Consider the following 23,045-nt stretch of genomic DNA (forward strand, 5'->3'; position numbering starts at 1 on the left):
AAGTCCCTCAGCAGGACAAGAGCCCATGAGCACGATGCCTCCTGCAGCTGAAGCAAGAAGGCCTTGTCAACAGTCTTCCCTTTATCAGGTATACCTCTAGTAGTATACCTGTAGTATACCTCTATCACTAGCTGGCCTTTATTAGTCCTATCCCTAATTCTAACCCATGGGCTCTCAATCTGCTTATTTCCCAGGCTGCGTGCATTGTTATAAAGGCACGCCAGCTGTGCTTTCTGTCTCACCTTCTTTCTAGAGGATCTAGGATTCCCTAGAACAACAGCATCCCCCTGCCCTTTTCCATCTTTTGTACTTCACCCATCAGGTTTGGTGTGAGCCAAACTACCTGCTCAACCCCAGTGACCCTCATTTTGTCCCCTTCCTCCTTCATACCTAGTTTAAAGACTTTTCAATGAGTCCCATCAGTTCCTCGGCTAGGATCCTCTCACCCTTTGGAGACTGGCTCCTTCCATCTGCAGCCATCATGCCAGGTGCCGAGTAAATGCCCCATGGTCAAAATACCAAAATTCCTGTGATTGCACCAGCCTCTAAGCCATTAATTTATGAGGTGGGTTTTTTTGATCCTCTCAGTATCCCTTCCTGCAACTGAAGGTATAGAAGATAAAAACACCTGCAGCGCCACTCAGTCACAAGTCTGTCACAAATTCTGAGACAGGATCAAGAGAAAGCATGTTGCAGAAATAAATTGCTGTCAGTGGAGGCTGTCTGATGGTTCATGTAACTTCCAAAACAACTTAAAAAAAAAACGTTTGCAGAGTGAAGAATTTGGGGACAAACTGTAAAGGCATCTGGGAGGAAGGATCATTCCACACTTCTGTTTCCTTGTGCCTGCAATCACTGTTAACAAGAAGGATGCATATTAGGAGATTAGGAAAAAATCTTTCCTCAAAATGGTGGCGATGCTGTGGCACAGGCAGCCCAGGGAGGTGGTGGTGTCACCGTACCCGGAGGTGTTCAAAAATTGTGCGCATGTAACACTGAGGGACATGGTTTAGTGATGTGGTGGATATGCACTGACAGTTGGTCTAGATGATCTAACAGGTTTTGTCCAGCCTTAATTATTCTATTCTAGGAAGATACTCAACTGACAGATATTCACTCTAATATAGGAGGAACTCTTGGAGTCCTTCCTTTCCAGGTATAGTGGGTTGTGTTTAACCAGCAGAAACTCTGATGACTCCTTTCCAAACTTCAGAAAAAAATCTTTAAAAAACCTATCAATCAGGAGCTCTACTGAAAGATTTTGCTGGATCTGGCCAGGCTCAAGCTATCTTCCCCAAAGTGGCCCACGCAATGCTGTGCCTTGCATCTGAAGTCAGAGCAGCACTGTTGCTGTTCTGGGACTGCAGCCAAGCAGTGTAGCACAGCACTGGGGCTGGCTCTCCAGCTGCCCCCAGGGGCAGCAGGCCAAGGTGGGCAAGAGGTCGGGGGACACAGGCAGGATAGTTGAGCCAAGTTGACAGGAGGGACACTCCATTCTGTGTGATATCAGTTTCAGCAAAAAAAAAGCTGGGGGAAGAAGAAGCTGGGGGCACTCACTGTGAAGGTATTTGTCTATCCACGCAGCTGCTATGTGTAACAAGGCCATGCCCCCAAAAGATGGCTGGGCATCACTTGCTGGTGACAAGTAGATAATTATTATTTTTTTTTCTTCGTGGCCTTTTCTTTCCTTTCATTAAACTGCCATTACCTCAAACCCAGAAGTATTTTTTTTCTTCATCTCATTTTCTTTCCCCCAATCTGCTGAGAAGAGAGAGCAAGAGAGGGGCTGAGTGGTAATGTTGCTGCCTACTAGTGTTAAACCACAACATGAACTCTGTTGCATGTAGGAAGGGCCTGTAGGAAGAAAGCACCTAGGCTTTTGTCTTGTTTGTATTCAAGCCAATAGTAAACAAGTCTTAGAGCACATAACAAGCACTTCTGAAGTGGGGGAAGGAGAAATACAGAATTTGTGCTTTTATCATATGCAGTTCACATCGCACTGAATTGGTGTCTGTCACTAATCACCTACTTCCTAGAGAAAGGAAATTTGCGAGTGTTCTTTCACCTGGATTTCAACAAAGCATTGATCAACGGGTGGACATGAAATTTTTACTTAGAATGGAGAGATGAGGAAATAGCAAACGATGCTGGAGTTAGGTAGATGACTGATAAAATGAAGGACAGGAGCAGATAGCACCAAAAGTGCTGAGAAAAACTAAGGATCTGAAGCAATTTAAGAAAATCACATTGACCACACTGATGCTGGTATGTGATAGAAGGTTTCCAGTACAAAAAAGTATTTCTATGGCTAAGAAAAGGCAGCAGAGGAGCATGAGTCTTTTAAGTAGGTTTCTGGTATCTTGAGTAGTGACTGAAACACCAGTCTTTTGCATTCATTTAACTTTGATAACCATTTTATCAAAAGTTTAAAGCAATTTTTGTTTGAGACCTCTGCCTGGTGTGAACTTGGCTTAAAAGTAGCTGACAGCTTCAAAATTTTGGAAGGGAACAGAAAAACTAGCAAATACGCCCACGCATATTTCTCCATAGTCTTTTCCCTCCAGGAAGCTTGGCTTAAAATATTCATCTATGTATAAATAATGTATTAAATTATTTATAATGTAGCACATTTAATTATAATTAAATATTAATTATAATACTAAAAAGAAACAGACTAAAAAGATCATCTGAAGCACTGAAAGTACAAAACATTAAACAAGGTTGTCATAAAGTGGTATTCTGCATCACTAGCAGATGATCAGAGCTCTCACACATTAACCCCCGCAGCTGGCAAACCTTTTGTTTGAAACCAAGTTTGGGAACTCTTCCCTATGGAGGACAGAGAGGAAAAGGACCATGTGAGCTGGCATGGAGATGTTCTCTGCTGTTGTTGCTTAGTGTTGAATCCATCTGCCTTGAAGAGACAGAATGAAGTAAATGTATAAGGGGAAGAGAAAAGCCAACATAAAATTAAAAAAAGGAAAACAAACAAACAAACAAACAAACCTAGAGCTTCTGTGGCTCAGCACTAAGTGTTCAGTTTTGCAGTTCCCCCCTGGTGGTGGAGGTCACAATCAGCACCTGTGCAAAGTTTTTTTGTCAGACCTGGAAGAACTCATGCCACTGTTGGACTGCTCCATGTCTTGCTCTGGATGCATCTTCGGTTACTGACTCACAACAGCACTTCAGAACAAACAACGTAGCCCAGCTCCGTCAGGCTATGCACAACACTGTGTGAAAAGTAAGGCTTTAATGGAAAATGGACACACTGAAAGCCAAGGAGACAGCAGGAAGACACTTCTCCTATCCAAGTGTAGTACATCAGTACACTGCAGACTCAGTGGGGATATGCATGTTTTCTAGATTCTGCCCTTTTCTTTGGCTTAATCAGATTATTCAGAGATTCAATGTGTCAAAATATGACCCAGGAAATGGGAGTCATTATGTAATTGTATGCAATTAACAGGTCCATTTGGGAGACGTCCAAGTGCAGATGTAACACTTCACATTTTCTGTAATTCATTAACAAAATAACTCTAATTTTCAGGGAAAAAAAAAAATTATTTCCTGCTATACAGGACATAGATTTTCTCTGTTTTTTAGATTTTCTTTTATTTTTCCAAATCCGCTACCTATTTTCTTAGTGCACATCTCAGTCATGATCAACAGGCATTTCTGGCATTAGATGACTATATTTAGTTTTTGCTGACTTTTATAAGCAGTTATGTAAGACATTTGATCTGACTTTTGCTGCTCTGATACATTTCAAGCATGGAAGACCACAAACTTGGGTGAAAAGTTGAGACAGAAGTGATCTGAAAGAAGTTAAGCTACACTAGCTGTATGTAGCTGCATTTCCCTCTTTTTGTTTTCTGTAGTAATACAGTCACACTGCTGGAGGTGCAGTAAGAGAGAGCAAAGTCATTTAAAATACTTTGCATGACTCTCAGGTGTATCTTTGCCAGTTACAGACTTTAACAATATGCTATCACATGAAGACTTCTGATTTTCTTACACAGAACCTCTTCACCTTTAAGCCTACCTTTAAACACCCTTTTAGTAAACACTGTGATTCTCTCTGAGTTTGCATATGGTAACATCTTTCTCTTTGGTTTTCCAGTAAAACATCTTAAAAATAATTCTTCACTTTTTCCTTTCTGTTATCATCATAATTGAATTACATGCAGTGGTATGCATGTGACTAAGACCGCATGTGCACTCAAAAAGACTGCAAAACTAACTAACTAACTATCTAAATAAAATTAATAAATAGGGGGAGGTAAGCTCAAATAATGCCTATAGATTTGGGACCTCTAAGTTGAACAGCAACAAGCTGAAGTCCAAATTGGTGAGATATGTACATCTATTGTGATATTCATGAATTCACAGTTTTACTTGACAGAAAATGTTGAAATGTGAGCCTGCAATAATTTATTATATAGGTCTTTAAGTAAGTCTGTTAAAAAAGGCTTCCACAACTCACAAAAAAACGGTATCTTCCATTAGTCCTTTGCTAATTTGACAGCTCCTATTCCATCAGACAGGGCCTGTAGACTCAGAAATCCTTCTCACAAAAGGATTCCCCAGAATCTGGGAGACAGTCCAATTATAAGTTAAAGAAACTCACAGCGAGAGTGGCTGACTAAAGATAGCACTCTCTGAGATTAACAAGAAAATAGAAAGAAGGAGTAAAAAAAAAAGTGAGAGACAGAGAGAAAGGGAGCTTCCATGTTTCTCTCTTCCATGTGAGGATAATTATATGTGTTATAGGTGTTATATGGGGTGAGTGGAGTCAAGATCCCGAGGATTGGGCTTGGACTGGTTTGTCTTTCTTCCTTTCTTCTTCTGCTTCTCTCTCTCTTGCTATCTGCAGACTCCATATTTATATGAAAAACTTGCACTGATTCTAATTTTTATACTTTTTAGGTTTACATGGATTGACAAAACAGGACTCTTAAATAAAAGGTCTTTTTGGAGCAGTACAGAAGAGCGTGGAAGGTTGGTGTCAATCCTGCGCTGACTCGGGGGAATGGCAGATGGTGGCTTGTCCTGGGAACTTGGGGGAGGTTACACAGAGCCATCACTTTGGAAATCCCTCCCAGAGCAGGATTATCCAGAGCTAACAGCTCTTCCCAGCTCTCTGCAGTACTGCGAGATGCCCCTAGAAGGGAACTGTAATGTCATGCCTACAAGGCAAATTAAATGACCACACCTTCCCATCCCATGTCTGTCACAAATAGTTTGATTTTGATCCCCAAACTGGTATAGAAAAGTTCAGAAGCATTTGAGAGAGACTGCTGATCAAGCCCATTTACTCTTCTTTGTGATTAAGAGCTCCTGACTCACACTTAGGCAGGCTGGGCAAACTTTACTGTTCAGCCCTTGCAGGCTCAGAACTGTCCTCCTTGCTTCAGACAGCATCACCGTGAGTCAGCAGATTGCCTGAGTACAAGCTGGGAGCTCTGTGTTAGATTGCTGTTCTCATATGCACTCCTAAAAATGATTAAATTAACTACAAACTTAGCTGGGCACAGCCTGTGTTGGCAGCACAGTTTCTGTCAAGCTTGGGACAGATGTTGCACAGCATTTTGCCAGCAGATGCAAATTTAGTCCAGGAAATATATTTTACTGCATCCTCTATAGTCAGAAATTATGATGTTCAGTGCAAGGGGGAAATAAAATGGAGGGGAAAACATTGGGTGAAAAATCTGATTGCCCTTTGTCTGTTGAGTGATCAGACCTTAAAGGTATAGTCCATAATTCTGGAGTCTCAGAATTTGTCTTGGTTTAGTGGGACTTTACTCTAGTTCAGTGAGATTCTCATTTTAACAGCAATTTTGGGGGAATTGTCGGTATTTAATAAATAGTAATAACGCACCCAGCACAGAACCATGGTGGGAAGGTCTGCATTATCATTTTCCGTCTTTCAAATGCTTTTCTATACAACTTTACCCCTTTCAACATAGGTTATCTGGGGAGTCCGAAATTGTTTATGAAGTACTTTGCACATGAAAAGCCTCTGTTTAAATGTCACATATTTGTTATTAATAGCAATAATGCAGGTGACACAGCAGACAAGCGTAACTGCCTTCTTGAGGCTCAAAGATGCTTCCCACCAGTAAGAACAAAGAGGTGTCAAGTACTAGCTCCAACATAAATATATATAACCCCCTTGGTGCAAAATTCTTGGCTTAGCACTAAATAAAGTAGAAGGATGCCAGAGTGAAGAAGAAACAGTTATGCAGGCAGGAGTTGAAGGTTAATGTCCTCTACATTAGGGGCACTCAGCAGTCCATGATAAAGAAAGCCATCTAGCACTTAAGCATCGAAGAATAGTTTCTCGCTCCCTGTACAGTGCAAAATAAAAAAAGCTGTAAGATGTACATTATTTCAGATGATACAAATAAGAGCAGTAGCAACACAGTTTCTAGAACAAGCAAACAAGCAGTATGTCAGCTGCTGCCTGCAAATTCAGTGAACAACTTCTTCCCTTTGTCTCAGGAAGAAATGTATGAGAGCATTCTACTCTGAAGATGCCAGCAAGGTCTCCATCCTATTCTGTTTAATAGGAGAAATTGTGACATCTCCTTCGCTTTCATCCTACCCTTCACACAGCCCCAGCCAGCTGCTTGAAGACAAGCTGATGGGAATAAGTCCAGACGTCCACACATCTCCTCACACCTTGCTGGCATAATGAGGAGAAAGGTTGTCCTCTGCTTCCCTCCCTGGTCCTTGTATCACAGCTGAGCATCCTTAGAAAAAAGAAAAGAAACCTAAAGGCAGCCAATGTCCTCAGCATCTAACCAGCAGGCAAGGCAGTTTCATAAATTGCTGCTCTGAAGAGTCTCGAGGGAAACAACCAGGGAGCACCAAGTGGCACAAAACCCCTGGAGCAGCAGGCCAGCTGAGACATTATGGCTCAGATTGTACACTGGAGCCACTCAGTATTACTGGTCAGCTGGCACCAGGCAGCCTGCTCTCCGTCCAGAGGGCTGGAGATCAAATCTCCAATTTAATGGCTCCAATTAGCAAGCCTCAGCTAGACAAGGTCTGACAGACACAGGGGAGTTTGTTCCATCAAGACCCACTTTAGTTTTAAGTCCTGTTCTGTCCTGACAGGCTAGCCTCCTTCAGAAACTGCTCCCACAAAGGCTCTCACTCCAGACTCACAGAGAGTGTGTAGGTAGTTCCTGAAGACAAAGAAATGAATATTAAGCAGTGTTCATCCCCAAGTTAGTGATTAGTTTCCTACACCTGCACTTGTCTAAATTAATCTTCAAATTACAAGCAGATAGTCACAGTTTCCTACACTTCCCTCCCTTGGATATCTATAATCAGACTCATGGGCACATCCCTCCTCCTCTCTGCATGAGTAAAGATGCCAGCGGGTGTGCTGATTGATTGATGGCAACTTTCATAGTGCATCTACACCTGCCTCAAGCCAAGAATCACCACCAGTATTTGCTCCAGCTCCAAACTGCTCCAGGGAAGTCAAGTTATAAATTGACTGGCATTTATAATAATAACAATAATTTAAAAAATAATAAAAATAAAAATAAAAATAAAAATAAAAATAAAAATAAAAATAAAAATAAAAATAAAAATAAAAATAAAAATAAAAATAAAAATAAAAATAAAAATAAAAATAAAAATAAAAAGCATGACAATTCTGTTTCCAGAACTTTGAGTAAGGACTGCTGTTAGTGCTATGGCAGGAAAAGCTAGCCAAGAGTGGCACTCAGAGAAGGAATGTGGGCTCAAAGCATGGTCTCCCACCTGCTCCCTCCCCTGCTCCATGGGGAATGCAAGACAGGAACAGAACTGTTCCTACAAGCTAAATGGGTATGTCATGTGTTCACAGCACTGTGTCACTACTCTCTTACTCCCACTTCACTGAGGGCTATGACTGGGGAAAAAAAATGAGTAAGGACAGCTCCTCTTCCATTTTAAGAAGGCTGCATTTTCACTTTGCCCTAAAGAGCCCGAACATACTGTCTGAACATTGAAAGGTCACCCTGTCGATTCATCAGGTCTCAGAAAGGCAGTCATAACTTTTGAAAAGATGATCACATGAATTAGAGAAGCTGATGGCCAGGTATGATTTCGGTGGCATGCAACCTGTTCTGATGGGCAACTCGGAACAATTTACAGATCACAATAACTTCCTGCTGAGATTGAGGTTGAGACACAGCCATTCCCAAAGGCAAACAAAACTTGCATTTTTGTAAAGCTGCCTTTGTTAGATCTCTACTGCATAATGAACCATTGCAAAAAACATCTCAACTGCTCTTTCACAAATCATCTCCAGAATTCTGATCAGCTAAGCAGTACCAGGTCTGTTACATAAAGCATGAAGTACACATCTGTACTATTTTTAGTGCCAATGTAATGTGACCAGGTTTCAAAAGTGTGACTCCTTCTCCATAAACATGTGAGGGATAGATGTGCTTTTCTCCATGAAGGAGATGGGGCATCCAAGCAGCCCTGCTTATGGCTCTTCACTCATGTAGAACTAAAATTAGGCTTCTGCCTTGGTGCACACATGGCCTTCTTGCCATCCACTGTTATCTACCGAATGGCCAGTAGAACAGGATGTTTTCACTTGTTTACAAGCTACACTCTGTCCATTTTGTTTCATCATGTCTGCAGTCAAGACAGCTGAATGAAATTCACAGTGCCCTCTCCAATTGTGATACCTGTATGGAGGATCCATGCCACATCAGCAGTAAAAACAAACAGCAGGTATTGCTTGGATGGCTGGATTGTGAGCTGCACATAAAGATTACTTTTACCAAAGTGCTGGAGCAGTGCTGCTCTGACATGGAGAACTGTTGGGCTCAGTGGGCATGGGCCCTCCAGCAGCTCCTGCTACCAAAACCTGGTCATGTAAGCCTAGTACAAGATCAGCTATGTTATTTTCTAACAACTTCCACACACCAAAATAAATATTTAAAAAAAAAATGAAAAAAAGAAAAATGAAAAACCCCAACATTGTTATTTCTACTTTTCTAACAGAGTTAGCTATGGCTAAGTAACAGCTATACTGTCAAATACAGCAGCTAACCCAGTAATGGCTATATAACTGCTACTTGAATTTGTATCAGCTTTCATACCTATAAGCCTTAATATATTCTCTGCAGAGGTGGACCTAAGCAGTGAAGTTTCTTTGTGGTTTTGGAAGCAAAACCTGTAATTATTATTATGTATTATGTTACCCAAAATGTAACTCAGATTTTCTTAGTTGTGAATGCTGCTGCATAAATTTCACCAGCATGAAATGCTAGTAGCATAGAAAAGGCACTGTTGAACAGTAGTGAATCAAGACAGGTGGCAATATTTGTCAAAAGTACTGGTCAGATATTGAATTCCTGGCCAGATATTTCCTAATATTTTAATGATGCTGTAAGACGACCCTCTTGAATTCACAGAATCACTAAATTTGGAAGTGTTATTAGCATCCGTGATGTGTCAGAAGTAGTATGAAACAGAGACAGGCATGAGAAATGCATGTTTTTCTCAGAAAACTACACATTCTTGCAGAGAGAGCAGTGGCAGGTGTGAGAGCTGCAGGGCCCTGCGTGTCACCGAATCCTGGGGCCAACAGAGAGGACCGTCGCCACTCTCTTGTTCCCCACCCCAGGTCCAACTGGGGCACACACCTCCAACCCAGTGTCAGCGAGGTGGGGCACTCGGGGGAACCGCCTTCCTTCGTTCCTTTGCCCATTTGTTGGGGGAACAACCCATCACGCCGCTGTCCGACCGGGGAGGACAGTGCTGAGTGCCGCAGGGCTCAGGCCACACTGGACTGCCTGGGGTCTGCAGCGATGTTGGCTACCCACTTCAACCCGTCTTGAAACAAGGATCAAAAAGTCCAGCACGCACTCACATGAAAGCCCACAGCACAATTAATGTTTCAAGGTACACCAAACCTGGGGATCTGTGAAAGCTCAGCATAAATGTGTTGGACCAACCACCACCATCAGGCTCAAAATATTGATCGGCCCAGAACATGAAATGGAAAGAGTAAACATGTACTGTGAAATCTGCAAAAGGCCCCTGGGCACACCACCGGTCCGTCTCACCCACCTCGCCAGGCAAGTGGAGCATGACACTCATGAGTGCATGAGCTAGGACCCGAAAGATGATGAACTATGCCTGAGCAGGACAAAGCCACAGGAAACTCTGGTGGACGTCCTGACATGGCCACTGGTCACCCAATCCAGGTGTAGACGGCGAAAGAGCAATCAAACCATATAGTAGCTGGTTCCCTCTGGAGTTCCCTGAAGGACAGCTGGTGCTCTCAGTAGTGGGGCAGTTTTTTACCTGGTAAAGAGAATGATCAGAAGTCTTGGGGCTGAAACAATCTCAACCTATTCTCAAACTTTCAATGAGTAAGATGCCCAGCTCACAGGCATCTGAGCCATGGAATACTGGCGCTCAGTAGGCCTTCCAGCCTGCCACCAGGTTTTGGGGCCAGTTTGGCCCAATTCTATGGCTAAATGTGGTGGGGGGGACTATCTACCTCTGTAAAAATTTGATTTATCTCTCGTTTATAAACAAATTTTAAATATTGGAAGATCACAGAAGACCAAGACACTGGAAGATAGAAAAGCAATTTTAAACTTCAAATTTTAACTCTTGTGTCTTCACTTCACTTCCATGTGACAGTCATTTCTTTGGTAACTTTCTGGATGATAGCTCCAGCTTAGCAAACAAGAAGTTAGACAATACTGTAAGGCCCCTCTTTCACAAAAACCTGAGAGCCAAGATAGAGTTTTTGCCCTTCTGCTCCACAAGAGATGTCCATTGTACCTGGGCTCAAATCTCAGAACTGTAACTTGACAGTAGATCTGGCCTGCAAACAAGATCTGACAAATCATTATCCAAAACAGCTTCCCCCAGAGGTGTGGTGTCACTTCAAAATAGAGGAGAGCCATTATGGACACATTAGACCAAGGCAACATTCTCCTATTTTCATGAACTCTCAGGAGATCAGTCTATCATACTTGGTAATGGTTACTTTTGGCAGAAGACACAGCATTTAGAGGATGCTTTATTACTCCAGTCTTTTTCTTTGCCTTCCCAAATAACTGCAATCTTAAATGAACAGCCAGGACTGTGCTAGTTCCTTCCATTAGAGATTTGTCACCAGACACTACCAATTTCTATTCTACAGACACTCATCACTTCCTCATCACTTCTTGCCATGCTGCAGACTCCACAGGTCTCTGACCTTCACTGGCAGCTTCTCAAGAGCAGGGCATGGATGCAGGTGCTTGCCAAATACCTTGCACAGTTCTTTTGCCTGGCAATTTCCTTTTTGCTGCAGCAACTCCATTATCTCACCCTACCTTCATTTCATCTTCTACTCACTGTATGAAAAATTGTTTTCTGCTCCTCTTTTAGCATGTCCTCCAATCCTACAGATAAGCTTCACACTGCTCCTCAGGGCACCACCACTGATCTGCATGCATGTGGTATCAGGTTCCTCTACATCTTAGCTTGCCTTCCAGTACCCTCATCCAGTTTGGTTCCCACTTGATAGGCCTTATCTTCAAGCAGTTCTTGTGAAGTCTCCATCAGCCTCTTCCTTTCCTAGCCTCAGGTTCTCTGCTCATACCCAGTCTCCAGGCTTTTCCAGCCACCTTCAGCATTCTTCCCTCCTTCTCCTCCTCATTCTCATTTCTGCAAATGTCTGCCTGTCTCTAGTACTCCTCATGTTAAACAACTCCTTCACTCACACTGATTTCACTCCTTATTCCTGCCTAGATAGGAAGTTCATCCTGGAGTTGCACATCCTGAATCAGAAGTGGTCTGTACTTAGCAGTGTGCACACCTACTTGCACCATTTGAAACAAGAGCCTTAAGCATGTGAGCCTTGCCTGTGCTTTGTCTGAATGTATTAACAATGACCAAGATTCTTAGAAATCCACCTGGGAAATACCTGACTCAGTTGCTATCACCAATATCATGTGAATGAATTTACAAACTAGAGAGTTAGACAGGTTCATTTGGTAGACAGGAATCTATCTAGCATTTTAGGGTAATTTTCAGTGTCTAGACTTAGACTCCAGTAGCACTGAATCAGCACTGCAATAACTCCGAACAGCAAGTGCCACAACCCTAGACATGTTCATTAGTTCAGATTAAAACACCACTTAAAGAAGTTCTCGTTCATCACAGTGAGAACGAGAAGACATTTTTCCTCCAGGGTTCATATTCACAGATTTGGTGCTATGAACATTTGACTTGTTCATGGATATTCAGATTTGTAAACAACAGGAACATACATCTGCACGACCATCTAGCAAAGCAAATACCAAAAATGCCATTCACATGCATTCAGATAAGCAGATACAGTGGATAAATAACACTGTGCTTTGTACTTGTGGCCTAAGGATGATATGTGGGCATTAGTGAAGCAAAGCAAATGAAGCTAGATGATGCCTTTTCCTGTCTCTGCACAGCTCCAGGGGCTTTCTTCACAGGTTCAACTTTCAACTATTCCTGTGTACAGCATGTCAAAATGGTCAGCTGAAAGCTGGGAAAACCTGCCTTCACCCCTGCATTGAAAATGACAAGATACAAGCCATCTCCAGAGTTCAGAAACCACTTATCCACATCAACTGACTTATTAGCTGAAGAGGATGTCTTATTTCAGAGTCCTGTGCTCTATTGTTTAGCTTAGTGAAGTTAGCTTGTGACTCTTTTCTAATGTTCCAAGCACAGATTAAGAGAATGTTTACCCACCAAGTCATCTACTACTACAGTCTCACAACAGAGAAATCATTTGCTTGCTCCATCTGCTTTTGGGACTCTTTGGGGATTAATACAGAACTCAGCAGCCCTGCAGAAAAACTTCCTCAGGCACCTCAGAATTACAAGCATGGATTTTTTCTGCACTGCAAGGGAACTTTGTCATCTGTGGAAATAACTGCACTGTGGAATAAAACAAAGTCTCCAATTGTTTCAGTGTCACCTGAAGCATAAGGGAATCTGACAAATCTGCCTCCAAGAACAACCACGGGAGACATGATCTGTAGGGCCCAATTTGTTGCGTGTGTTTTACAGAATGATCACATGGAAGTCATTATGTGTTAGAACTGCCCTAAGGAAGGCTCAGCAAAATGGGCCTGACTGGAAGAACACTGTTGATCCCGCACAGAGACATAAAGAGATTGTACAGGCATCAGACATCTGAGGCAAAGCCCTCTGCCAAAAAAAAAATAAAAATAAAAATAATAAAAAAAATCTCTTCTTGCTCATAACAGTAGAGAATCACTTGAAGAAGTCTCTCCAGGCAGAGACCTTACTCCATCCCTTTGGAGAAATAAAAATCTGCTTAGAGGTGAGCTAGCTCTCATTTTCTGAAGGCAAAAAGCTAAATGCAGGTTTTCACCACTTGTTTCTGCCCTGATCTAGCTTCAGGCTCAGAATAGATTTCAAAAAATTCAGCACAGTTCATCTCTTTCCCAGTTTTTGTTTGTCTCTCTTTCTGTATTTAGAACAGTTTCTTTTCTTTGTTACACTAAACAGGTCCCTTTGTCCTTTCAATTGTGGTTATGGCTTTGGTACCACTTACAGTCTAGCTATGGAATTACCATCTATATCAGTATTGTCTACTGAGCAGCTTGCTCAGCAGTTGTTCATGCCTGTCATTATCCTGAGGAGACTGAACCCTTGCACTCATCCTAAGGCGTCTGCAGTCACAATTTTCCAGTTGCTCTAAATGTAGGATGAGGAATAAGTATGAAGAGGGAGCTTACACAGGACAGCAGTAAGTCAGAGAAAAGCTCCTGGGTCCTCATTCTCAACCCCCTGCTCAGTTGTTTGCATTCAGAGTGCTGGTATTGTGGAGCAAGGTGAATATGGAGTTCAGTTAGAGCACATTTGGTTAGTGCAGATCCCATCACTTCTGATTTTTAATGAGTGGAGTCGTTTTGTGCTCTTTAAGGTGTTCTGTTTCAGTTTGCTTTGTTTCTGTCATAAAAGCATTGAGACATTTTTACCCACACTCACGTTTTCATACTGTTCTTTATTTCTCACTTTCTCTGGATCCTTTGCATTCATATGACTCCTTGCAATTAGCACAACATCACCATCGCTTTTCCACTTCATTATAATGTACACACAATAATCAAAACTCTACAAATCTCTATGAGAAACTGTATCATTTATTCCAGGAAAGGATTATGATTTATTGTGGACTCTGTGGAGTATTTTTGATCAGCAGACTACAGCTTGGACAACCTGAAGTCTGCAGAGTGAAATACAACCAAAGAACTGTTCAATGCCTTCTACATGTAACTGAAAATAACTTTTTCAGAAGACTGAATTAAACAAAAGAAGTATATTCTAATTCTTACCTCCATTCCCTACAATGAGCTTATCGGGTCTACCTTTCATTAGTTCTCATTTGTTTCCTTGGAACAAATACTTATATTGGAGATTAGTAGGTCCGAAAGGGTGTTGGATGTAGATACCAAAATAAATTGAAGCAAGAATAAGTGCCGGATTCTGCACCTGAAACTGGGCAGTCCTGGCTGTACATACAGACTGGGGATGAGAGTTTGGAGAACAGCCCCGCAGGAAGGGATCACAGGGTTCTGTCTGACAGTGAGTTGAACATGAGGCAGCAGTGTGCTCTGAAGCCCAAATGGAGCTGTGTCAGGGAAAGGGTCTGAGCCAGAGGGGTGATGGGCATGGAACAGGCAGCCTTACTATCCTAGTAGAAGGCACTATCATCACCTTCCATTACTGCACAGGAAGATATGCCCTGTGTTCTAGGTGATGTTTCTTTCAGCAGCAGTAATATCTGGTCAGGGATAATTCTGTTTTGGATGTAAGAACAGCTGACCAAGGCCACCCAAACTATCATGGGTGTACCATCCTGTTTGAAGTTTCTTCTGGTGTGTCTGTGTTACTGCTGAAAACATAACACAAAGGGGGCACTAAGAATGTCTTTGCAGGCAAGAGCACACAACTAAATGGCTGGTCTGGGTGTTTGTGTCCAGAAAGTAAAGCAGTATAATTGTCCAGCAGTAGCTCAAGCATTAACTCTTAGCATCAGATATCTTCTGTCTTCTCAGAAGTAAAATTCATGCAAACACTTTGGCTGCATAAGATTTTCCATAGACTGTGAATGGTCACCCCTAGGGAGTAATATTTTAACTCCGCAGATGCCTGTCCCCCCTGGAGGCTGGCTGATGCTTCCTTAGAGGATACACTTCCTCACTGCAGACAGACTAGTTTCCCCCAGATACCTGGTAGCTGCATCCATGCTTGTTCCAATTTGCTGTTGTAGTCTGTTCCCTTGAAGCTATGTTCCTCCCTTTTACCCTTTCTCCGTTTTTTGTGTCTGAAGGTCAAGAAACAGCACCTAGAAAAGAAATAGGATCTTCCTCACACGCAGGAAGATTGGTGGTAATGGGAATGCTGAAGAAAGGTGCAAAATGAGAAAAACTTTTCTGCAAAAAAAAGGAGAAAGAAGAAAAGCAAATAAAGAAATTAATTAAAGGAAAAGACCAAAGGCAGCAGTTGAGACCTTATCCTTCAATGACCCAAGTGCACAACAGGCAGCTCTGCATGACCAGGAAACACATACACCCTAGCACATCAGGGAAAACATCTCCCAAGACAAGCCATAGTCAAAGCATGTCAATCATGAATATAATGGCAGCTGATAGCAGCTAAAATTTTTGGAGAGAGAAGCTAGTGTTGAAAAGAAAAGCACAAGTCTTCAACTGTCTGAGTTTCAGCATAAGAATAAGCACAACAAGCCCTTTAAGCAGTCATATGGCTCAAAATGGGGATAGAAAAGAAGGTAAAGACACTGCTTAGCTTACTGTATTTCTTTAGATGTAAGCAAGTTTCAGGTTCTCTGGACTTTTTTGCATTTAATTTGATTTTGTTACCAACAATCAGTTTAAATAAGCAAGCACGAGTATTTTTTCACTCACTCACTTACCATAAAACACAAATAACAGTTTAAAGCCATCTGAAATAAATTATTAGGAGAACTAGATCTGTAGTGCCACTTCTCAGATTGGCTTCTCAAGTCAATACACTATCTCAGAGACCTTTGTTTTATCTCATTATTATTCAAAGGAGTTAAAATCAAATGAAGCTATCAGAAAGCAGAATTGCTTTCCCATATTAAAATTATCAGTGAAGTGTTAAATTTTAGTGCTTGATTACATTGCATAATTGCTTCAGGTTGCCTAATTGGTACAATATATAGTGACAGAAATGGTGAAATGCCAAGAATAACACATTACATGAGAACAGGTACCAGGCTGTGAATGCAAAATAGTTCTTACTAAGAATTGCAGCTGTGGATGTGCCGTTTGGTGCAGAGGTTTCCACAAATCACACACTAATTTGGATCAAATCTCTTTTTCAATAATAGGTACACGTGCAAATACCCTCAAGTCCTAGCAGGTTCTGCCTGATTTTCTGCAGTTCCGTTGGTTTGCTGCTAATTTACTTGCACAGTATGTCTCTTCAGTTCTTCAGACTGGCAGTTCAGCGACGTAGGCAGCTCCTGATGATAACAAGACAATAGGAAATGTCAGTAAACTAGATGGTAAAGTAAAAATAAATATATACTTTCCTCTTATTCCAGGAATAAAGCTCTTCTGGAATGTCTTACAGTCTGTTTGTTCTCTGAATTTACTAATGATTTTATAAATATGTAAGCATTTATATTATTAAACCAGTATAGCAAGTGTACAATTGTATCAAAACTTGCTCTAAATGAAGAAATAATGTTGTTCACTGTAGGGGGCTACTTCCATTTTTCCCTTTTCCTGATTTCTGTTTCACAGCTCCGCCTCTGGCATTGCCGCAGACACAAACAACTGTGAAATAAATTCAGGAGTTAGGTATCCAGTAAAGCTCTTGAAGAATTACTGTAATGAGAACACAATGATCAAGACAGACAATGCATAGTTTGAAACTAATTAGGACAATGGTATAATTATGTTCTGGAGACTCAGCATGGCTGTTTAGTTCCTATTAAAGACTACCCAGTCAAATGCAAAATATCATTCTTGAGAAACAACCACAGCATTCAGAAGGAGCATTTAGTGACCAACTCTTTTGCCAACAAGAATCATTACAGCTGCAGAGCCATTCAGCAGGAGATGTCAGATGGGCACAGCCTGGGGCACATTGGAAACTGTCACCATATCCATTCTTATGAGCTAGCCCTGACTCAGCACGAATACACCTCTCCCTTTTAACAGCACTGTAGCTCAGTATGCCTCTGGAACATACAAGAGAGGGAGAAGACTTGATAAAGTAGACAATAAACATATTCATCTTTTCAGAGATATGGTTTGTTGTTCCTGCCACCCCCCCTGGAGAAGGAGAAGTGTTTCTCCCTTGGTTTGTTAAGTAGCTTTCTTTCTCCATTAACTCATCCTGCTGTGCAAGCAGAGAGCTTTGTATGTGCTTTGCAGAAGCCCTTTACCTCACAGCGACCTTCACTCCCTGTCACTTGGGATGCTGCATGATCTGAGGATCCACAGTGCACATTACACAGAAGGTGCCAGCACCCCTGTGAAGAACGCTGCAGTGGAATACATCTGTTTGTATTGACGAAAGCTGTCCTCAAGAAGAGAGCACATAAACTGCATATTGAACTTGTCACAGACGGAGGGTCATACATAATACAACCCCTAAGACAGTCTGGTCCATATATTCAGGAATATAATCATTTCCCCTGATTGCCTGTGACACAACAGTTTTGTTCTGCTAAGTACTTCAGAAGTGTATAGTGTTGGTTTAGGAGAACATGATCAATAAAATTTAGGAAATAGAGGAATGCATTTTTGAGTCCTTCAGTCTTGTATTTTTGAATCCTATGCTTACTCTTACCTTGAAATTCTTTGTTTGAGCTTTCCAATCTCATGGTCTATTTGCGTTACACCATCCTCACCATCCTCCTTCATCAGCTGTATTCATTTGTATTCTTCCTTCATACAACTAATGCAGCTAGCTAAAATGTGAATCCAAGCTCATCTTCCTCATTCTCCTCTCTGAAGAACAATTGGGAGGGCAGAGAATTAAAAGGCAAACTTTTAGATAAAAAGCTGAACAGCGACCTAAGAAGGCAGAAACATCTCAGGCCATGCTTAAAAGTATTCTCATGGACGCTCAACTTGGCCTTGAAATTCCCATCCTGAAGCATTACAGAGAAAGTCCTGGAGCAGCTAGAATTCCTGTCCTTAAGCTGTATGTGTATTTATTTTCACACAGTGTATAGTGACCCATGAGATATAAGCCATTTTGAGTGCACAGAGCAGATATTCAGCAACATAGATAGCTGACGGTGAGTGATCTTACCTGGAGCACCCTTGAGAGCTGCAGCCCAACACTGCTCTGCATATATGGTTTCACAAACCACAGCAGTAGTATACACATTATATAAGCAGAAAACATAATTTTCAATTATTCCAAACTGTACCTTCCTCAATGTTTATTGTCTCAATGGCAGATTACACAACACTCAAAAGTCACACAAGTGAGAGCCAGTTTTTTTACCTGTGAAGGATGTACAGTATTTTAAAATCTTGTATTATGATTGCTGTTGGCAGGAGATGAGGACACATTTTGGCTATATCATCAAAGATACTACCTCCATGTTAAATCCACCTGAGCTTTCAAAGCATTAAATATATTCCTGTATGACAGAATCTCCGGATAAGGAGTTCGGGCTTTGTTTCTGAAGCAAGGCTCCCAAAACACCTTAAATCCTACACTTCGTTGTACCACTTGTACACCACACCATTAAGATGCTGAAACACTAGTCTTTCAGATTGCCTTGACCTGTTTTTTGTCATTTCCTGCATGCCTAGTCATTTCTAATCTATGCATTTGGTAGCACCTTTCCTCCTGCCACCCCACTCTTTCTCCCATCTGAGAGTGTACATCTCTCCTAAGCCAGTGTATATCTTCAGACCTTAAAAGAGAGGGAGTATGCTTTCCTCCAGTATCTGCACAGCCCTTAATACCTTACAGAAATTGCTGACAGTCAATTGATACTAATTATGAGGAAAAAAAAATTGTGTTGGCTGAAAAGGCAAGAGAGATTACCGCTGCAGGTTTGGAAAGACACCACAAATTCCATGCTAAGGATGAAGAGGAGAATAGAAGCAGTCAAACCCCTGCCATTCACAATTCTTAGTTCACCTCTTAGACCAGCCAAAGCTAAGTAGTGTATTGAATACCTGTTCACGTTGAATAAGTTATCTGTTTCAGCAATGCTCAGCTTAGTTTGTCCTGGTTCTTTCCTAAGCTTAGACAGACACAAGTCCATCTGATGCTGGAACAGAAACAAAGTGAATTCAGTTCATTTTATATTGCTAGAGAACTGCAGTAAACATAGCCTTTGCCATGGAAAACCTCAAAACAGCCATTACAGGGAGCTGCAGTCCCACTTAGCTAAAAATCTAGTCAATTGCAGCATAGTGTTAAACAGTTAATAAGAACCAAAGTCCTGTGTCCCATTAGAAAAGAAAAACATTGGCTTTTGTATTCTTTTTTAAGAGGAGACAAGGTAAAGCATATAACCATTTTGCTAGCAAAAACAAGTCTCTCTTAGCTGCAGACTTAAATCAGTTAATCAATGTAATTAACCATCCTAATCAACATGGTTAACTGTCCATTTTGACATGAGCCAATATCTAAAAATCTCTTTGTTTGAATTTTTAGCATCATATGACTAATTTATATCCCATTAAATCCAAAACACACTGGCATTGGAAATAACTGAAATAGCTCAGACACTTTAGTTTCCTAGATTCCCTCCCTAATGAGGGAGTTCATGAGTTTCAAAATACTCACATATGGAAGCTGTGTGATTCTTCTATACACTAAATTACAATACTCTGGGAAATTGAGTTCCCATATAACTTCTATATTGCCAAGTTCATGGATATATTCAGGGAAAAACTGCAAGAAAGCCTCAAATCTCAAGCACTCAGTTACACCAGTTAATCTCACTTTTATGTCTTGTGATACAGTATAAACACAAACTGAAATACGGATAATTTTAAATAGACCAGAGATTTTTGACAAGAGCATAGTTTCAGAGGACTCAGTTCTTTTTTTCTCGCAGCAGACTATCATCAAAGCGAATCTTCATAAACAAAGCTAAAATGGTTCACAATTGGCTATTGTACAAGGATTAATGAAATAAAACTGCTGTCTGTGAAAAGTGCATGCAGAATTTATAAGTTTATATCAGCCACATCATGCAGAGGCTAGTGCACAAAAGTTTTGGTCTTTTTTTGTGAAGACTAAGAGAGCAATTGACTGCAGTAGGTTATACTTTGAACACAATTGAAAAGGGAAATAACAGATAATAGTTGATAAAGGCATACCTTAGTGGTGTTTTTTAAAAAAAATCTGTAGCTTTTATTCAGAAGTAAAGTTGAGATTGGGCATTAAAGATCAGAGAAAGAAGCAGGAAGCTTTGAAGTCACACAGTCGAAGTTAGAAAGTGAACTTCTTTTTAGTTTCAGAACTCTAACAACTATTTAAACTTTTATTTAGAAAAGCTAACAAAAACAACATCAACAAAAATCTACCTCTACTGAAATTTTTGGTGTGTTTTATAAATTAATCTATTAATCTGTAAAATTGAGATATTCACCTTCACAGTTAAATGGACTCAAGTACACGTGAAAGCAGGAAACTCAATTATAATATACATAGGAGGAGAGTCTGCTTCTTCAAGTATACTTGACCAAGGACCTTTCCAATCAAAAGAGTGATAATAAAAGATAGAAGCCATAAGCAAGACCATCCAGAGACACAAACTTGACCAAAAATGTCTGGGGTAGCTGTGGGACTTGGAATAATACTCATAGGTAAGTGAACAGCTGAGCAAAAGGAAAATACATAAATTGTGAGCAGGAAAATTGGGGTTTGGGTTAAAAACAGGCTGGAGCCTTTCTGCTCTGAGAAACAAATATTTTGTAATCATTCAGAAAAACATTAGATCACATTTTAACAGCACGTGTAGACTATGTATGAAAGGACTGAGAGCAAACATCTAATGGCACCTGCATTTCAGCAAAACTTTCATTTCAGTTATGTGTAACTTAAGTCCACAAGACCTACCTAGGTAAATCTGTGCTCCTCCAAAGGCAAAAGAAAGGCCACTTGCTTTACAATTGCTTCACCTAAAAAGTAGGATTAGGAGAAGAGCCACACTGAGACCTCTGCCACATGGTAGCCTGCAGCAAGCTCAGAAGCACCATTTCTGGGTGACTTTCCATTTTGAACTGGGAAAAGAACAATTTCCAACAGCAGATCAAACTAAAGGAGCAAAAGATCTCAATTTTTGATCATTGTGGTGTGGGAATAAAGTGACATTCTTTTCTGGCTCAGATTCTGTGACAACACCATATGGAACTGAAGCATTGTGAATTCTCTCTCTTTCTGATAGGTTAAGAGACAAACTGGCGGCTAACTGGTGACTAGCAAAGCAAAACTGTAACAGACTTGTGAATGCCTCAGAACAGACAGTGTACTGTACCACTTTTGTGAAAGCTGCAGAACAAATACATGTTGTGTGCCAGCACAATGGACCCTCTGCAGCCATCACATGAAGGAAGAAATATGGCTGGTACATCATGCACACAGTATGTGATACCAGACACACCCTGCCCAGTGACAGCTCCTGGCCCAATTGGAAGAGACAATCATACAGCATAAATGGCATTGCCAACACCACAGCTGGCAGTGCATGACCCACCACATCATTAACCACCCCAGAAAGAGAAGAAGGAAGACAGACCTTCAGGACATCATGGGATCCACAGTTGTGACTTGCTTTCCTTTTCTCTTCTTTTTTTTCCTCTCCTTTTCTTCTCTTTTCTTCTTCCTCTCTTGTTCTCCCATCTTTTAATAAATAAAGGCACTATCTTGCTCGATCAAAAGCTTGACTCCACGCCGAGTCTCAATGTAGAGGGATTGGATCAATATAATGAACCACAGGTCACTTCAGCTTGCAGCAATGGGTGAACAAAATTTTCCTTACAAGTAGAAGAAACCAAATCAGTCAGAGAGAAATCCTCTGGAGTGAATTATAAAAAATTCCCCATATTTAATATCTTCATTGGAGGATAAATGCTGGAGAGGAACCTCAAAATGAATACTACCTCACAGAAATGTTCATTAAGGTCCCATTTCTCCAGTCTCCTGTTGTTGTCTGTGATTACAGAAAAACTTACTCTGCTGACCACTCCAATGCACATAACAACAACTGGATGGCTATTCTGAACAGCTTTCTTATTTTGGCCAGGCAGGAATAATAGGTGTTACTGACCAAGGTACTTGGGAAGCAAATACAGTGACAACAGATAAGTCCCTCACACACTACACGTATGTAAGAAGGCAAAAGAAAAACGGACAAACGGTGAGATTTTGTCGCATTAACTGTGATACCCTCAGGAAAGCGTAAGAAGACCACAGGCACAGAGAAAAAGTCAAGAAAGATTCCCCCACGTTCCCCTAATTCATTCAATGCATTCAATGTTTCACAGTTCTATAGAGTCTCTCATAATTCATTTCCTTAATCCCAGGAAACCCAGGTTAGTCTAGTTAACCTCTTTTTTCACTAATTACAACGTTCCTGTTGAAAGTCTCTAAGGCGACATCTGGTTATTGCAGAGATCTGTCCTTCGTGGACAGAAGAGCTCGGCCTCCATATTAGGGCTTTTGTATCAGTGTGTTTACTAATTTTTCTACCTCTCAGATTCATCGTTCATGTCAAACAGCCCTTAAACAAACACCACTGCAAAGCCAGATAGCTTCATGTCCCTCATACACTGCAATGCTGTAGCCTGGTATTTTTGTTGTAACACTGGGAATCCTGAGGATAATCTCACAAACCCTTGGAAGATGGAAGGGTTTTACTTTAAGGTAAAAGAGTGACTACAGACCTGTACTTAATTTTTTTATTATTATTTATTTTATTTTATTTTCAGTTTACATAGCTTGAACCATATGCAAGAAAATCTTGTTCTCTGAGT

At 41.0% G+C, this 23,045-nt stretch overlaps 1 long non-coding RNA gene across 1 annotated transcript; it reads right to left on the bottom strand.

The window, feature by feature from the left end:
- Positions 1 to 14,047: 14,047 nt before the first annotated feature.
- LOC149912719 (uncharacterized) lies at positions 14,048 to 22,031 on the bottom strand. Its single transcript, XR_016461808.1, has 6 exons — positions 21,809 to 22,031; positions 21,130 to 21,191; positions 19,233 to 19,327; positions 17,881 to 18,041; positions 16,320 to 16,543; positions 14,048 to 15,379 (listed from the first exon to the last, which is right to left on the bottom strand). It is a non-coding gene; the product is annotated as an uncharacterized LOC149912719 (long non-coding RNA).
- Between the last annotated feature and the right edge of the window lie 1,014 nt (positions 22,032 to 23,045).

Source organism: Phasianus colchicus, chromosome Z (assembly GCF_987193195.1).
Source record: "Phasianus colchicus chromosome Z, bPhaCol1.hap1.1, whole genome shotgun sequence".
Lineage (NCBI taxonomy): Eukaryota > Metazoa > Chordata > Aves > Galliformes > Phasianidae > Phasianus > Phasianus colchicus.